Consider the following 19,736-nt stretch of genomic DNA (forward strand, 5'->3'; position numbering starts at 1 on the left):
TAGAACTATATGCCTAGCCTAGCTAGCTTGCTTTAAAGTACTTCTTAGCAGCTGCATCAACCAATCTGAGCATTTTTTGACATTGTTAACAGTTCCACTGTAATGTGTCATTATGAGAATATGGAACAATGAAGAACCTCCTGCATGGCAGAAACTACTTGCATGTTACTTGAACAGTAGCAGACTAAGGGAGCAGCAGAATTAGAAACCACAGAGCATGGAGCATTGCTCCATCTTTCTCCCCAGTAGACAAGGTGTGCTTTTGTGACAGAAGAGGCCCTGTGCAAATTCTGGTGTCCTAAAATGGTAAAGGTATTTCCTTGATCCTTCCCTGACTTTTCTTTGGTAGTTAATAAGAAGAGATATAAAACAATTGGTAGATAACAGAATGATTAATATGCTAGATTTGCATAAACAGCAATTTGCATAAGATGCAAATTGGGTTACCCAGATTTAGCGAACCTGATTATGGCAACTCTATTGTGGAACTTGCTTACTGGCTTTACTAGGTAATTTCTGAACCACTGGAAATGACAAATAGCACAGATACAGATTATTCTACGACTCGATGGAAGTTTGGACTAGTTCTCTGCTGTGCTTTGTGCAAGATTTAGCCTTGTTGTTTGTGGAGAGAGACTTGAAAGCCGGGACAAGGATGTTATTTTAACAGGTTCAGCGTGACACAAATTATAAAAGATCTCTTGCATCTCTTAAAAGCCATGATCTCAGCTGAAAGTCATTGTCTGACAGTTCAGAATCAAGCATGAGCACTGGTGAGATACCGGGAACATGCTTAATAAAATCAGGCATTTGCATAATTATGGCTTTCTTATATTAGAATTTTTGCATTCGCTTAGCAAATTTGGCTTTTGCTAACATGATGCAAAAGTTGTTAATGAGTCTCATTGTATTAGCAACTTTCTATCACATTAACAAAGACTGAATTTGCTAATGGAATATGACAGTCACACTAACATAAAATTAGTGCAAAGAGAGACCAAAGTCTCAGTAGGCCATCAAAAGGTAATGATCAACATGTAAACAATGCCTCATCTGTTTTTTCTCTCTGTTAACTATAATGTGAATGTGTGTGCAATGTCACTCTCATTCACATCCACTAAAAGCTCCCAAAGAATGTCTTGTTTTACAAAAAACTAATGTAACCACAATGATTATTTTTTTGTCGGAGAATCATGCCCATCAACTTTTGACACTATGAAAGAAGTGAATCCTGCCAATAGGTGAAATGATACTCCTAATATGAAATTTAGTTCTTCAAACATTATGATTCTCCATGCTCAAGTAATTTAGCTAATACATTTCCTTATGCACAAAGCAGCACAGAATATCATTAAAAATCTTAGCAACTGAGCCAGACATCAAGGATTTACAACTGAGGGAGGGGGTAAAAAATGACAATTATGTAAGGAGAGCAGATCCAATGATCCATCTAACCTAACATCCAGTTTGCCATAATGGCCTTACTGCTATCTTACATTTCTTTTGCAAGCTTTTGTGTTCCTTTGACTTTTCCATAAATGGGCTAGATTTCCACTTTCTAAAGATCTCTTGCCTCATTGACTCTCTTTGCATTGTTTCCACCTTTCCTATTCAGTGATATACATCACATCCAAGCACTCACGAATGAGAATGTGAGCTTCAGTGCTAGCAGGTTGGGCAGGAGAACACCTTGTCCTTGATAGCAATAACTACCCATGAATCAAACTTCCCACCTCCTCACCATGATCAGCTCCAAGCAGCTCCCAAAAATTGAGCCACATAGGCAGCGAGAGGCACATGGAACAGCCTGCTGCAGTGGCGATGAAAGGAATATTCCGCAGCCTGCTATGGCAGAGGTGAGAGGCATGTCAGGCAGGTGGCTGTGGCAATGGTGTGCAGGGCAGCCTGCTTCAGTGGTGGTGAGAAATAGCCTGATGAGCCATGGGAGGAAGGCACAACCACCACTTCCTGACTGTCAAACCCTCTTGCCACTACCACGACTCAACAGTTCCCATGCTTCTCTTTTCCACCACTACAGTGATCAGTCTGTAGGGGAAGGAAAGGCACAAGGCACAGGGGACTGCCAAGGAGTCCAATTGTGTTTGCTTGGCCCTTCATGGGTAGTCAAACTGCTCAAGGTGTTGGCTTCCTCCCCATAACTGGTGAGCAGGCTGGTGCTCTAGCAGGTGTTTAAGTACCCCAGTGTAAATCTAGTCTTACAAAAAACTCCAAGAACCCAATGAGAGCCAACTCTTCCTCACCTCTTCCTTTTTTCAACATATTTATTTATTCATTTGCATTATTTATAGTTTCCCTTTCCCACTGAGATTCGAGCTGGATTACACAGAGTGAGTCAATACAATGGCTCGGACATTCAATACCAATGCAATAGGGTATGGACTACAGAAATTTGAATACAAACAGAAATCTGATACAGAGCTGAAACAAAGCATAAGCATTTAGATATGGCATATTAAATGATGCAGAAATTTCTTTGTAGGTACACAGTAGTATAGTCCACAGCCCCTGTCCTTCAACCAAGGCATCCCTCTGAACAATTTCGTTATAGTACAAAATTCCTACCAGCAGGGCTTTTTTTCTGGGAAAAGAGGTGGTGGAACTCAGTGGGTTGCCCTAGGAGAAAATGGTCACATGGTTGGTGGTCCCGCCCCCTGATCTCCAGACAGAGGGGAGTTTAGATTGGGGTTGGCGGCGCGGACGGCAATCTCAACTCCCCTCTGTCTGGAGATCAGGGGGCGGGGCCACCAGCCATGTGACCATTTTCAAGAGGTGCCGGAACTCCGTTCCCCCGCATTCCCCCTGAAAAAAAGCCCTGCCAACCACCGTAAAAAAGGTAATCTCGCACGATTACAACAAATCTCCCTTAGGAGTCCCTTAGATTTCTTTCTTTACCTTTGGATCACCATCAGAACTTGGGTCCAGAGAGGGAAGTAATAATAATCACAAAACTATTAGGCCTAGTCTGGGCTACCAGTATCTTATTTGCCTGCCACTGGTCTGAGCAGCAGCTGGAGAAAAAAACCAGCAACTTTGGCTATCTAGGATAGCTCTAGGAATTGCTGGAAACTCTATAGTTTTTCCTAGAGCTACCCTACATCACTTCCTGGTTTTACCTGGAAGTGATGTCACAATGCAGCCAACATTGCTTGCCCCCTTTCCCTGCTCCTAATTTCCCACCAGTTGCCAAGCAATACTGGACCTAGTATTTCAACACATTTTGCTGCTCATATGCTGTCTAATTTGTTAGCACCTATTCCAGGAGTCCCCAGCATGGCACCCATGGTCAATATGGTACTTGTCAATATGGCACCTTGGTGTTAGGAACCCACCAAGTGTTTTTAGAAAGTGGGTGGGGCCAGGCAAGGCTTTTGTCCAGCAGCGCATCTGGTTGGCCATTGAAAATTTCATTGGCTGTGTAGATTTTTAGATGTTGCTTCAGGGGCAGCTGTCACAACAGTGTTGATCTTATTCTCTCTTCCTCTTTCTCAGTATATTTTTAAAATTAACCCTCTTCTCACTGCCCTTCTCCTTGCTTCCTCTGCATGTATGTTTCTGGCTTCGCCTCTTGCAGCAGCCATTTTGCAGTTCACCGCCTATTGTTGTGCTCATCACCCCATGTCAGAATTCCAAAGGCTCCTACAGGCTCAAAAAAGTTGGGGACCCCAATCTATCTTACCTTTTAGGCAGAGAGCAATGCCACACTCAGTTCAGCCTTCTGTATCCTTCCTGCACTGATTTTCTCCATTCCATCAGATTTGAGCTACTCCACAATTATGTCTTCTTATGGTAGCAAGCACTCCAGTACCACTGTATTGGATCAGAAGATTGTAGCTTTGGCATATAAACACCATACCCCATCCCCTTTTAAGCCCCCCATGCCATGGGCAATTTCCCCTTTGACTCTTTGGTTCTCTAGATGGGGGGGGGTCATTAGATAATGAACACTCCTCCACAATTTCTGTTCAGTCTCCACTAAAAGAATCTGACAAATTTCTCAGTGTGTGTGTAGGGGGTGAGCTTCCTGAACTGGAGGACGCTCAACTTCTGCCAGCTTTTCCCCACAGGCAGTTTAAAAGCTGTTCTGCAACCCTTTTAAAGTTGTGTCAACAACCTGGTTCCATTTTGGTTCAAGTGAAGCTCATCCCTTCTTTACTGGCTTGGCTTGTCCTCCTCTAGATACCGCACATCCACACATTATGATTCCTCATCTCAGCCAGTCCAGGCCAGTATGTTAAAAGACAGCGTTTATGGGAATATTAACCTGGAGACCCTGGACCTTAATATCCGACTGAGCAACTCAAATTTACCTTCATGGAATTCCCGCCTACACTTTTGACTCCTCCCCTGCACTACCTTACAGTCTATCTACATGGGACACAACATCCATGACCTTCAGACCTGGCAGGGAAGATACCCTACAGTCCTCTTGTCTGTCACAGATCCACCCACATTTCTAGTTTCTAACCCTTGACTTTTAATGTTTAATTTCTCACCCATCTCTTGAATACAAACTGCTGTTCTGTTCTTGACCTATTAAAACTCTGTTTGCTATTATACTAGCTGGCAAACTAGTCATGCAGAAAGGTGTTGAGGAAATGAGCCAGTATGTTCCCCTGGTGATATAAATGCTTTATCAAGCTGATCCCTGCCTTGTTATGTAAACTATACCAGGTACTGTTCATTTTAAACAGGGAGATAAACAGATCTAATATGCTTCAGGGCGTCATGCTTTATGCATGAACTGCTTTTTATTTTTATATTAAAGATTTTCTTGACACAACCCTTTGCAATGAAGTAAAGCAATAATATAACGTCTTAACTACAACCACAGCAGCACCTGCAAGTTCAAAGTAGTGCAGAAGATATTCCCAGTTCAATTAGACCAATGCAAACCTTTTTAATTAATTCTTAATAAACAATTAATTTTTTAGTGCACACTTCTTGTAATAAGAACGTCTCTCTCAAAAGATAAAGGAAGGAAATCCTCAGAGATGTATGTTGTAAAAAATACAACTCTGTTTCTATTTATTTAACATGTTTAGATACCCCTTTTATTTTCCTATGATTTACTTCTAATATTTTTCAATGTACTTTGTGCTTGGATGGATACCAGATACAATTATTTTAACCATTTTACATTGTTATTAGCTATAGTTGATTTTATAAAAACAGAAATATGCTGAGAGTTAAAACATAAATACCTACAAAAATGTTATGGAGAGCATCAACAGGAATGAACTTGAAAAAATCTGTGTCAGTCCAACACTAGATTAGATGGTCATCACAGAAGCCGCTGAGGATGAACAAATGGAAATATTTCTTCATGCAACACATTATCAAGGAATGGAATTCATGGCCACAGGTTGATGTTTAATGGAACAGATAGCTTGCTAGCTTTAAAAATGAATTCAGATAAATTTATTGGAGATAGATCGACCAATGGCTCGTATCCATGACACCTATACAAAGAACCTCCATGTTCAAAGGTAGAATACCTCTGTCTACCAAAAGCAGGGAAAAAATAACAGAAACATATTACAGGGGACAGATTCCTGGATACCTTTTTAGTTGGATTCAGCAAAGTAGTTCTTATTTTCTCACTTTTTAATAGCCAATTTATTAATATTAACCTTCTTTGTAGAATTTGTTAAAAAAAAATCACCACAGACAGATCCATTACCAAAATTCATGCTATATCCACCAAACAGACTATAATATAATGTGGCGATTCTCTGCTGTCAGCTGAGTGAATTATAACTTTTTAATTTAGTCAGGTAAAGAATTATTATGGTACGACTCTAGGGCAGGAATGTGTTAATAAAATTGTACTTTCTGCCTTTTTATTTAAAATAACCCCCTTGAGCTGATTAAATGAAATATCACTTGTTTAATAACTGACAGAACATTATTTTTAAGCAGAAATGTTTTGCATATTTTCCCATCCTAATTTTTAATTCTACTCACAGTGCAGGGAAGGCACTGACATCACACAAAGGGAGTAGAGTTTAGCACTTGAATATAGTTTGTCCTGTCATTGTGGCATCTATAATTTAGTGTGAAGCAGTGAGGTAGACACAGCATTATCATTAGAAATCATCCTGAACAGGGATATAAACCACACTCGCAATAACACTTGTCAGAGAGGTGACTGCAGTCAAAACTAATATCCAAGAGTTTCAAGATAAATGCTGACACTGCAGCCATCCTACAAGACTATTATTGCTTAAAAACACACACACACACAAAAACACCCAAAGAAAAATATGAACCTTCCCTGGAGTGAACAAGTTAGTATAAAGTTTGTATCCAGGGTAGCATAAATTCCTTGTGAATTAATGCAGGTAAAGCCCTGAATAAGGTTGTTTTATGCTGCTACAGAGGATTAATCAAATAGTTTTCTCCGGCTTAATGACTCTAAGTTCTGCTGAATTCTTGCTTCCCCCTTTCCTCTCCTATCCCTCTGGCATGCTGGAAAATATGTGTGAAGATGTTAAAACCACGTTATTAGCAGCATTTGGGACAGACTGAGTTTTTCCTCCTTAACCTGGAGTATTATTCCTCAGCCAGCATTTGTACCTTGCCAATCTATTCACTGAGCTTTGTTTCTTTGTAATTTAGTATCAGTGCACTTCATGCCACATAAACTGTGAAGCCACAAGGATAACAAAACCTCTTGAATTACAGCCTTGATAGTTTATTTGGGCATGAATACAAGATGTTGCACACCATTTGCTTATTTAACATTGATGGCAAGATTTTCAGAATAAAAAAAGAAACAAAGGAAACAAAGGGAAGATACTCCAAGCATGAAGACAGTTGTATTCTTACATCTTACTCGAGAGAACAAATACAGCTCAATTCCAAGATATGGGGAAGACTTTACATTGTCTTTCATACAGAATCTTTTCTGTTCTATTAAGCATTTCATTCCAGAAATGGATCCTACAGATCAGATTTAAGCTACAGGGAAAGAAAATAGAAATTTAACACATTACAGCCTCCTTTCCGCAGTCTTGTCGTGTGGTGATTTCCAGAAGCAATACTGTACATTGAAACAAGTTGCTGTCACAAAAGGAGTAAGTTTAGCCAATTCGTATTTTTTCTGACCCAATATGTCTTGATACAGCAATGACTGCCTGCTGCACAAGTGTTATTGTGAACACTTCAAAATAGATCTGACAAGATTTCCAAAATTATACATTCTCATAATTCCAAATGTCTCTTTTCTGTTGCTGCTATCACTGTACAGTTTTTGGGATAACATAACAATCTCCCAGTCCTTCCAACATATCAGAGTAAAGAAAATTAATCTTAGACCCTGAAGATAATAAAGATGCAATCGTAGTGTCATAAATATTATTCTTCTTCCATAAACATCTCTAGTGGGCGAACTCCCACTGGCAGCCACAGTTATCTGCCACCCCTTGGTAGAGTCGTGGAGGCAAAAGGGGGGGATAGGCGCTAGGTTTGCCAGGCTGTGCTTGGCAACAGGTGAGGGATTGTGGGCACAGAAGTCATGTGTGCTCTGATGTCAGTTCCTGGAAAACTTAGAAGTGACATCACATCACTCTAGGAATCACCAGAAACCAAAACCATAGTTTCCAGCAATTCTTAGAGAGGTGTGATTTTAGGAAAACCCAGAAATGACATCATGCTGCATGTCATGCCAGCTTTTTCTAATTTATTTTTTTTCTTGCCATTGCTCCAAGGTTACTGACAGGAAGTCTCCTGCCATGGTGGGAAGCCGGGCAATTCTAAAAGGTGCAGTTCTGACATCACAATGTTTCTTCCAGCATAACCTCGGTAGTAATGGCATTGCACCAACACGATGACGTTACTTTTGGGGACATGCCAGAAGTGACAGTACAGTATTTGAATAATGCCTATTTGCATCTCTGTAAACCTCCTGATGGTTTCCAATACTGGAAGTAATAGCAGAGTTGGGAGAAAATGGGCTGCATCAAACAAAGCAAGAGTAGAAGATGCTTGCAGATGAGCCTGCATGGCAACTTCATTAATCTCAGCAGGGTTTGTTATCTAGTCCCACATGCAAGGCAGTGAGAACTGCTTCTGCCTGTGTGCAGGCTGTCAATGTAGATGCCCCCATTTTGTCAGGAAGGCACTTACATATATGATCTTCTTGAGGTGGTGTAAAATTGGACAGTTTACAAGAGTGCTTCAGGGTGTCACGTTGGTTTATGCAGTGACTGAGTTGATGGCTGCCCTGAATCTGCTCTGGTGATTTTTTGCTGCTGGTGGTGGTCTTTTTGAATAGTTTTTAACGTACTCTTGTAAGCTGCTGGGTCCCATTGAGAGAAAGGTGGGTAAGATTTTTAAAAATAAGATAAATGATGATTGTAATATAATGTGTGAGGATAATTAAACATCCAAATTTATATGAGCGAAGATAATATGTAAATATCATTTAAATCTTCTGGAAAAAGTGGATAGTCAAATCAAGGGCCATTTATTGGTCTTTATAAGCACTGAACTGAAAAATGTTTGCGCACTAAAAGTAATGAATATAGAGAAATCTGATTAGCAGAACAATCAATGAAGATGATTTAAATCACATGCAACAACTGTTATTTCATATTCACCTACAATACCCAGATCAAATATTTAGGATTAAAAGAATTATATTCTCAGTAAAATTATTTAATGTTAGCAGGTCTTGCTGTAGTCTCTGCTCTGAATGCAGAAGAAGGGTATGTATGTGTCTGCAGCCTAGGTAATGGGCAGTAGAAAAACAACCTACTCTTTTTTTTAGATAAACTATGTCCACATGCATTATACATGAAACAGCAGCTTTAAAGCAAACAAATTCTGAAATTCCTCACTAGCAAGCAGGATCCTAGGTTGCTAGTAACTTTTCTGTTACATAGAAAACCATTAAATAAAACAAATTTGAGAGAGAGGAATGAATTTTATCATAACTTTGTTAAATAACTGAGTAGTGACTGCTGTTGGTAGGTCATCACATCACATGAAACTGCTATTTCTACCAATAATACCACTTCAAATATAGAGAATTTTACTACTGTCCTGTGGCATGAGTTCATGCCCAGAGATGATCAATACTTTCAACGTTTGTCATAAGATGTAGTAGAACTGATCTGATTGAACATGAGGTGTTTGAATGTGATATTTAAAATAAGTGATACATGAAATGAAATGCAGTTTGCAAAAAACAATCAGGATAAGATGAGAAAGAGGAGAACATATCCTAAGCAATGTTCTTTTTAATATAGGTTCAAAAAAAGTCAGCACATACCACTAAACACATGAAATTGCTTTATATGAAGTCAAAACACTAATCTGTCCTGATTAGTGTTGTCTACTCAGATTGGCAGTGGTTCTCCAGGTTCTCACAGCACCTCCTACCTGATCCTTTTGACACTGGAGATGCTAGGGACAGGACCTAAGATCTTCTTCTCTGAGGGACAGACTATTAGATTGATAATGATAACTAACATTCAGACATCCCAGACAGGTGGTGGGAAAAGACATCTGTGTGCCTGTGACCAGAGTAGGGACTAATTAGTTAGATGGACCAACTGTCTGACTTAGTATAAGGCAGCTTTGTATTTTCATACAGATGTCAAATATGGCAGCCAATGTGGGATGAGCAAACACACATCAAATGCACAGAACTTTCACGTTACCTCAAATATATTACCATTCAATAGTCAGTTCACACATTCAGCTGTGAATCATCAAGTACTAAGTAATCAAGCGATGAGAAATAAAGTGATGTGTGTGTGTGATTAGATTAAATGTGTTTCTGAGGGAGCTGATTCACACACTCATACCAGCACTACATACATAATGGTAATGTCGGCTTTGAGCTGTCCATGAGTAGAGCCAAATGCATATAGGCCCAAATTTGGGCTCTTCTTCTCTCCTGTAAAAAAGATATAAGGAGGGGTTTGTATGAATCAAGTCCACATGCCTGTGTGTGCAGTAATTGCCCTACAAGTGCTTTATGCTGCAAAGAGGATAATTGGTCAAGGGTATGAGAATTAGCCTTTTTATTAGGATTCCAACTATTATGATAATAAATAATTATCCACACCAACAGACAGACAACTTTACTTAGGTTCTCAACCTAAGAGTGTCAATCTGATTTTTTAACTTTTTCAGAAATGAAACCCTTAATTACTAACACTATTTTTAAGCGTTTAAACATCATGTAGGAGTATGCCTGTGATGATTTATGGAAACAGATAGTTGGGTTAATCAATGTATTTTATTTGATCTTTTATATAATGCAGAAATAGGTAAAAAATTAGAGGTGGCCTTTAATTCCAACAAGTCAGTACAATTTCATTTTAATGGATTCAGTAAAACTGTTTAAACCATGAAAGTTAATAAACATAGATTTGTAGAATTAAAAATATTGAACAATTGGAGAGCTAGCAACTCACAAAATTAAAGTTTTATAACCTGAAGTCGAAGACTGTGTTGCACAGTTTAAATATTTCATAACTGACATTTTCAAAGTCTACAATATGAAGCTGGGTTTTGATTATCCAATTCAATATTCTGTGTTTTTTGGTTTAGATTTTTTTAAAAACCAAGATGCAACCAAAAAACAAAATAAAAATACCCTGTCCCCTAAATGTTCTTACTTGCTCTCCCAGATGAATGCATTATGAAAACATGGTATATATGTCATTAGTTTAGAAAATCAGTCCGATTCAACCGTGTTGCTTCTGCATTATTATAAGATCAGAAGCATTTTAAAGAGTACTTTTTGGACTATTGTGAGTTGTATGTGCACCAGGCTCACAAGTATCAACATGCAAATAGACTTAATGGAAAAGCAAAATTGAAAGGAGAAGACAGGAGTCCAGGAATAGCTTCATGTTTGAACTCCAATGATTCATCACAGTTAGCTGTATATAAGCAATAGGGGTGACAGAAGAGAGGCAATGAGACTGCATCATTAGACTGCTAGTAGTAATAATTTAAGATGGGAGGAAAGTATATCTTAGCTGCTGATTCTAGAAGCTTCACAGAACAACAACAGACTCATTCATAAAATGTCCAGCTGCCTGCAGAAAGAACAATGGAGGATGGCCCATTGGAGAAGGACTATTTGGTAATGAAAACAAAATTTTCAAGGGGCATGGGGTAACAAAATCTAGAGACCCAACAATCTAGGATAGAAATGTCAGAGTGTGCAAAGCTTACAGACTGGGCAGATGCTTATAAAGAGATTATACTGTAAAACTGCAGTATGAGATTGAATGCACATTCTGCCTAGCCAGAACAAACACAAGAGAAAGGCTGTGCACGAGTCCTATCTAAATCCGAACTGGCTGACTATGAAGGAATTTGCACTATGTTCTTTGAATCATTAAGTACAGAAATGCATTATATCTTGGTCAATGGTTCCCAACCTTGCCTGTGGACGCTTCTGGAATTTTGAGAGCAGGTACTGAGTGTACCCACAAAATGGCTGGCATGGTCGGGGGTGGGGAGTGCACAGCCAACCACAACATATTAGAGGTTCCAAGCCAAGACTCCTTCCATGGAGTAAGCTGTTTTTAAATGGACGTCCTCCGCAGACACAGAAGTGATGCCTCCTGGGATCTTCTGTGACACCTCCTGCCAATTTGGCATAGTGGTTAAGAGCGCGGGGCTCTAATCTGGAAAACCAGGTTTGATTCCCCACTCCTCCACTTGAAGCCAGCTGGGTGACCTTGGGTCAGTCACAGCTTCTAGGAGCTCTCTCAGACCCACCCACCTCACAGGGTGTTTGTTGTTGTGGGGATAATAATGACATACTTTATAAACCACTCTGAATAGGTGTTAAGTCATCCAGATGGGTAGTATATAAATCAAATGTTGTTGTTGTTAACGTGGTGAAAGAAAGTCAGGATTTGTTTTGGAAAATAAGGAAGTAGGCACCAGGAAATGTGTTGGCGGGTACCGTGGGCACCATGTTGAGAATCACTGATCTTAATAGTCACTAGTAGTCACTGGACTGGACTGCTCATGTGTTGAACAAATTGCTAAAATTCTATTCATGAAAAACTGACATGAGACAATAACTAAAAGTATTCTCAATATCTGTAAGCAGGATTTGAGTCCAGTGGCACCTTAGAGATCAATAAGATTTTCAGAGTAGAAGCTTTCAAGAGCCAAATTTCCCTTCTTCAGATGCCAATATCAATTGAAATATCTTTCTTTTTTTAAAAAAGGACAACAATTGCACACATTTTTGTACATTTACATTGGCTAACCATTTTATGAGCCTTTTTCTTGACAGTTTCTCTGCTAGCAGTCCTGTGGATTTTTAAGGACCTTTGGTCAGATTTTCAGCTAGCATAAATGGACACTGCCACTGAGCTACACTGATCTGCATCTGATGAGGTGACAGCACATCAGAACAAATAGCACCGACTGCGCACACCAAGGCATTACTGGAGGTTGAATCGAGCCTCATTTGACTGAACTATGGAACAGAGATCTGAAGAAGTGCAAACTCAGTGTTAATATTTGATACACGTCAGAAAACACCAGAAGTAAGCTTAAATGGATCCAAGTGAAAATATGCATAGCCATAATTGGCACAACTTGTCATCAAGAGGTTCAGAAATAGTCAGCACACTTGTACTGCAAGAAACAATCCCGGCATTATCAGAGGGATAACTTAGTTGGCATTAATAGAGCTTTTCCATTTCAGATTTCTATTATTCTCTTAAGTCTAGCTTTCTTCTGTGGAATGTTACTGCTTTCTAAGGACCCCTGAGACTTAAGAATTTAGAGGATTCCCTTCTTGTAAATAATATGACTTTCAAACCGTACAAATCTAAAAGGAGATATTAAGCTCAGATTAATGGCTTCTAAAGCCTAGTATTTCCCCCCGCTTTTCTTGCCTGTGTCTGTGTGTATACCCTTCCCTAGCAGAGTTTAATTATGACTGACAAAACACTAACTTTAAGTCAGCAAGGAGATCCTTCGATCCATTTTGTTGTCAAATATACTTTTCCTGCAAATGGAAAGAGTAACGCATATCATTTCATAGATAATGTTTTAATATCCTGCACTGAATAAAACTTTTTTTAATCAAGTTGCAATGGTAGCACTAAACTACACAGGGGGCTCCGGGGTTGCAGATGGCTGCATTACTCTAAATGTTCAAGCTTGACTGACCCATTTCATCAGCACTGTCAGAGCCTTGCACTGATACATGTTGACAACATTTAATCTTAAAAAATTGAAAGAAATGAATTAATATGCAAATTTCATCAGCTTTGTAATAAAAATGTCCTTGAAAAAAAACAGAGAACATGACCCCCGAGGAATAGTGTGAATTATCCCAGCTCAATTCTTTAAGTTAGTCAGAGGTATGCAGGTCCACAAGGAAATCAGCACAGATTTGACTTGGAAATAATTATGATGAAGAACAAAACACAAGCAGGTTGAATAAATGTAACAACTTGGGAAAAGTCTTAGTCCTGTTTGTTATTCACTTTGAATTAACAGGATTAGGTTTGGTTTTTGAAAATAAAGGAACACTGCCATGTAATTTTAACACCTAAGTAACGTGAAAACAATATTTTGGGGGGTATCAGTTTTTAAGATAATAGAAATCACAACTCAGATACAGGACAGCTTTTTGGTACTAAGGCAGATTTTTCAGTTGTGCCTTTTAAACAAATTACGGCTTAGAAGTGCCTTCCTTCGGAAAAAGGATCTTCATCAAGTCACTCATTCAGGAGAAATACAGAGAAAATGATCCTCACCAGAGGTACTACAGCACAATGTCTCACCTGCATTCAACCTGGTCAGTCTTTTTATATTAGCAATATAAAGTTGTTTCTTCTCTGCTCACTATTAGCCATAGTTACTAGAACTATTGAAACAGTTGCAATGGCAAACTATAGTCCAGTGTAGCCTTTTTTTCAGTTTAAATGTGTACACCTTTTGCATTAACTTTTAGTATCCATTCTTCACTGCCTGATAACTACCCAAATCTGATAACTGCCTGCCTGATAACTACTCCAATCTGGTAACTACCCCAATCCAGAAAGGCAGATCCATAAGTGAAAGCAAACCTCCATACATAATGCTTATCTAAACCCTATTGAATTGGCAGGGTATACCTTTGGATGCAAACGCACATTCCCATCCTATGGCTACTAGTTGTTACGCATATCCAGTTTCCTGTTACTGCAGCTGAACTGTGGCCAATATTTTTAGAAAATGCATTCTGAGCACCAGGTATTTGCATCAAACACTACGCCATGATGTACAGGCCAACTTATGGAATCACACACCTCCATCCATGCAGGAAACTTATGTAAAATGTTTGGGTTCTGTCCAGAGTGCTGTTGAGACCACAGTTGTATCAACTAAACTACTACTGAACATCAAAGTGATTTATAGTGCAATCCAACACAGAGGTATGCCCTTCTAAATTCACCTGAATGAGTGTATAAAGTTGTAACTTTGCTGACGATTGTATTGTTAAGCACATATCCTGTGTTCGCGCAACAACTGGAGTACTTTAAATACATGTATCATTTTTGATAGCTTAGGAAAGGTTGGGGAATTTGACTTAGCATCTATTTCTGATTTTCTCTTGTCAAAGGTACTATTTAAAATACTGTCTACATAAATTCAAAACATTCGCTAGCTATAGATTGGCTAGTATGGTATGAATTTCTATCACAGTAGCACCTTCTGTTTTTATAATTTCCCATTTTGAAAAAAAAGGATAAGGCTAACTAAATACCTTATATAAGTTTTTTTAAAAAAATGAAAAGCCTAACCCACGCTAATACACTTAAGAATTATGCTTTTAAAATCAAAAACAAACTGACAACAGCACTTTGGTTTTAGCAATAGCTCAGACACCGAGCATAATCTTTTAGCACCTTTGAAATAAGCCTTCTGATTTTATATATCCTTGGAAGACAGACACACTGTAATACTGATCATCACTAACCATATTAATCTAGTCTGTAAGCTTTTGTGGTTAGCTACAAAAGGCTTTTAAGTTTCTTTTCTCTTTCTTAATCTACAATCAGTAAAATCCCACATTTATAGTGCCCTTTGCACTTATATGCATAAAATGAATAACCTTTCAGTTTAATTATGCAATATTCATTCAGTTTTGAAATGATATAAAGTTTCGGGTAGAAAAAAAAAGAATAAAACCTCTTTAAGAATTCAAAATTAATACATGTCAAACTCATGCTAAATCTTAATCTTCTCAAAACATTTCACTAAAATAGATGTTCTTTTATCACCTGGCACGTCGAGACCTTCTGGGGGAGAAAAAGAAAGAAGAAGCAGCATTTGGTTAACATGCCAGAGAAGAGTACTCTCTTTTCCTCTGCACTTCAGGCTATTCTTGCAAGGTTTGAACAGTTGTATAATAATGAAAAATGTGCAATACTTGTGGGGCATTGCTTGTGCACACATACCTCCGCCCACGCATTCATCATTCCGCAGGTATTGTCAGTGAAAGTTTAATTGCATAAACACTCTGTAACTGTCCTGTCATATTTCTTGTCAGTCTGGATTCCCTCTCTGGGCTCACTATCTCACAAAACTGTAATTGAATTGCTACCAAGTCACAAGAGAGCCCCCCAAAATAAAATCTTTATGAATAGAATTTGTTTCCTATCAGCAGATTTGACAAATTGTGGCAGAGGAAGGGCCTTCGCGATAATTTCTGAGTTTATTCTAAATCCAGTTATTTGCTGTTAGCTCTTATCTTATCCTTAGAACTTTAAAGCTGCAGTGAGAAAAGAATCCTAGCGAGTTCTCTGATGCTAGTTCTGCCAGTCCTAAAGAAAAGCTAGGAGAAAAACAAGTGTTTAGGGCTAATCTGAACCCTTTGTTTTGAGAAGTTTACTCAAACAATAGTACAATCTGAGTTAATACTGGCTTACACTGCATTTACCTGTGATTCACACATGACAACAGCTTTCTATAGCACTTTTGGTATGACCTTTCTCTCTGTGTGTGGACAGCAAGAGACTACAGCCAATAATACGGTAATGTACTGGGATTCTATTCAACAATATGCAAATTACATTCAATAAAACTTGCTGCACATAGTAAACTAAACTAGTATATCACCTACAGGACTAGGCACTACAAAGCTACCCAAATCACCATCTTTATATTTAATCTCCTCTATTTCTTGTAACAAAATGTGTGATGCAATATCACTGCCCTTGGAGATTTCCCGCCCAGGTTCCACCTCAGTCACTGCCACTTACAGAAGCAAGAGAAATCAGAGTGTGATAATATCACATGGCATCTTCTGTATGGCTACACTCTAGGTTGGATCCAGCGATCCATCAGCAGAAGCCACTGACAGTCACAGCTATTACTCACTTTCTCCTACTCCCAGTAGCCATTTCTGACTCTGGGAAAGTTTATTTTTGAGGTTACAGGATCTGCATGGTATAATAGCCATACTGGTTGGAAGGCAGGGGAGGAAGAAGTGGGCGAAATCACTCATCTTCTGTTAACATGGCTTTGCTAACAGAAACAGAAGAAAGGAAAGAAAAAGATATGAGGGCTATTATTTTCAACATGACAGACAGGCATGCTGCGTACCATCTAGTTTCCAGCAAGTAGAAATATTTAGCACAGTCCCTTCCTTAATGTGTTTACTTCATGTGGGGGGCAGGGGGAGCATTTTCTTTAGCAGAGTATTTAACAACACGACTCCCAGCCGCAACCTGGAATGTTATCAGAGTTTACCACTTTCTACTGAATGCATAGAACTACTCATACACTTGAGTGATCCACCTAAAGTGTAAGTAGCTTTAGTATTTGTCTGAATTGCAGCTTTGGAATTACCAACTATTCGTTGGCAAGTGCACCAGTTTCAGAGGAATGCAAGATTCCTCAGATGATGAAGTCAATGACCAAACAAAATTAAAATGAAGACATGATACAGGCTTCACTACACACATCATCATTAAACTTTAATGGAAACTAAACTATAATAAATTTTAATATTTCCAGAAAAACATATTAAAATAAAAACTGCTGGATCTAAATTGAGGATTATGTTTTTTTGCATGTTCTGCATTTTGATGTTACCCTTGATGAGCTGTAGGAAATGGGGAAGAAATAATTTCAATAAAAATATGAGATCATTGTCCATTTCACTTTAAAATTCTATTACCAGTGCACCAGTAAAATATGCAAGTTTTAAATGAAATGCATCTTCTACTGGATTGACAAGTGTCTGCCTATTTATGTTTTTTAAATGTGCTTATCAAAATCATATACGATTGATGGCTATATCTTGATGAAGTTATGTTTTTCCGGAGACTTAATTTAGGACTAAGGTTAAGTCTTAGGATAAATGAGTGCATTAGATGATTAAAGAACATTTGTCTTGTAGGACACTTAAGTCATTTGTTTATGACTCTTGAAAACAAGCTGGCAAAAAGCTACAAGATGACTCAACCCTCTAAAATCCAAATCTTAAACTAAACAATAATGGTTATAAAACTGAATTACAAATATTACGGAGACTACATTCATCGATGCAATTTCATACTGTTTAAGAATAGCAAAGGAAAAATGTCTAGTGGTATATGCAAAGTAATGTATTTGTGCCCAATACTGATGGCTGTTCAAGGCATTGGGGAAATTGTTCCACTTCTTATAGATGCTCTTTAGCTTATATAGAAGAGTTATAAAAATTCTTTAGCTGAATGGCACAGTAAATGATGTTAAATTTCATTGCATTTAGAATGACAGCATTTCTTATCACATGGAGACTAGCTATCTCTGTGGACAGGTAATAAGATATGGTGCATTACATGTCTAGGTCACTGATTAGAAGTGGTCTGAGTTAGCAGCTGTCCTAAGTCAATTGGTATGTGGGTGTGTGTGATATGATTTGTTGATCTCATTGCTATTCTTAATGGGCACAGATTCGCATAGCATACACAGAAATTGTCAAAGTGGTCACAGATGTGCACACTTGTTGAGTTTAATGGAGAGGCTTCAGAGTCTGAATAGGAGGTGAAATAGAACTATAATTTGCCCGCAACAGGTAAGACATCCTTTGTATTTCACCGTTGAGGGAACCTGGGAAAACATCATGGGAAAATCTGCATAGCTTTTGCCCATTTGCAGCATGTTGTGAAAATAAACAACTTACATCCCAAGGGCCGTCCCCATCTGGAAACTTTCATAAACACAAAATTCACATTAAGAAAAAGAAGGAAGCTTTCTCATACAGATTGTAATAACAGAGCTACATTTGAATTCCACGCTTTATCAAACAGTAAAGAACAATGTATTGTGTGATTAAGCAAGATTTTTTCTCCTAAAGAATTAATATACACAGCTAAGATTAGTGTGTGTATGTGTGTGGAGGGGTATTATTATTTCAGCCACAGTAGATCATATCACATTTGCGAAGAGGGTAGAGCAAATGGTGTTCTGGAAAAATCCCTCCAGTTGATTAAGGAACCATGTTGATTGCCTGCAATGTAGGTCTCATGTGATCCACCTAGACTAGATTAACAGTCTTTATCTCATTGGGACGTGGTTTGATAAGAGGGTTTGATAAGAGAGTAAAGGAGCTGAGGTTTATCCATTTTATGCAAACAAATGTCTGTGATATTCAGAAGGAATTATCTTTTTAAAAAATTTAAGTGGGAGGGATGAATTACTGAACAGACAGGGCTATACTTGCCTCTACTTCTCACTCCGTCTCAAATGTCTAATAGAACTTATCCATGCAATGCTGTTATGAAGAAGAATACCGCTGGATCAGAACATGGTCCAGTAGGCCAGCATTCTGAACTAAGCGTTCAGTGTTTCCTTGTATCCCTACCAGGGGCAATCAAGGAGGCGGTGTCCTTGCGGCCACTTACCATCCCTCCCACTGCACCAATGCCTCCCTTCTTCTCCCCTCACACTCAGGGATGTTGCCCCCAACCACACTAATCTCACTGAAGCTGAGGCTTGCCACAGAGCTCTCTCAACTGGGTCAGATTGGGAGGCAAAAACAGCCCTGGAAAAGTACTCAGTCCTCCCCACCAACAGGGAGAGGGAGGGAAGGATCAGGCTCGCTGCAGGCTGCCCAATGGGGTCAGGTGCACCCCCCAGAGCTACTGCTTGCCATGACAGATCCTGAGGCCATAGGCAGGATGACAACAGGCTGGTTCTGGCATCACACCATCTCTTGTGCAGTAGGTGATCACACAGGTGCATCTAATGGACAGACAAGCCCTGCTAATAAGGAAATGTAGGATGGCAATACACTTTTGAAACAGCCTGTTGGACAGAGCTAACTCTATGCTTTGAGAGTCCTGACTTTATAGTGGAATCTCAAAGGGCAAGATACTCCTTCTCCAGTGAGAATGTGATCTTATGTGATGTATGTGGAGCTGTTTATTAATATAGGCACCATTTTGATTAATGTGTAATTATATGTAATCGGCATACTATTTAGCTAGGAGCAGGGCTGTGGATGAATGTGTTGGCTGTGATGGCTGTCTCTGCAGCTACAACTGTGGAGAAGATCCCAGAGGTAATTACTTATAAAAGAAGTTCATGTATTTGCCGTAGGGAAACTGAGGAATAGATAGTAACAAGGAAGAAATGCCTCAATAGATAGTGCATTCCAATACAAAACAACTTTCTTCCAAATTGTGAAGTTGGAGGGTGGTCATTTAGTATAGTCTCCAAGAGTTTGCAAGTCCAAACAA

At 38.9% G+C, this 19,736-nt stretch overlaps 1 protein-coding gene across 1 annotated transcript in view; it reads right to left on the bottom strand.

Annotated features, from left to right (window-relative positions):
* The window catches only part of NPAS3 (neuronal PAS domain protein 3), a 1,036,342-nt gene that overhangs the window by 104,605 nt on the left and 912,001 nt on the right, over positions 1-19,736 (bottom strand). The window lies entirely within an intron of this gene.

Source organism: Eublepharis macularius, chromosome 2 (assembly GCF_028583425.1).
Source record: "Eublepharis macularius isolate TG4126 chromosome 2, MPM_Emac_v1.0, whole genome shotgun sequence".
NCBI classification, from domain to species: Eukaryota; Metazoa; Chordata; class Lepidosauria; order Squamata; family Eublepharidae; genus Eublepharis; species Eublepharis macularius.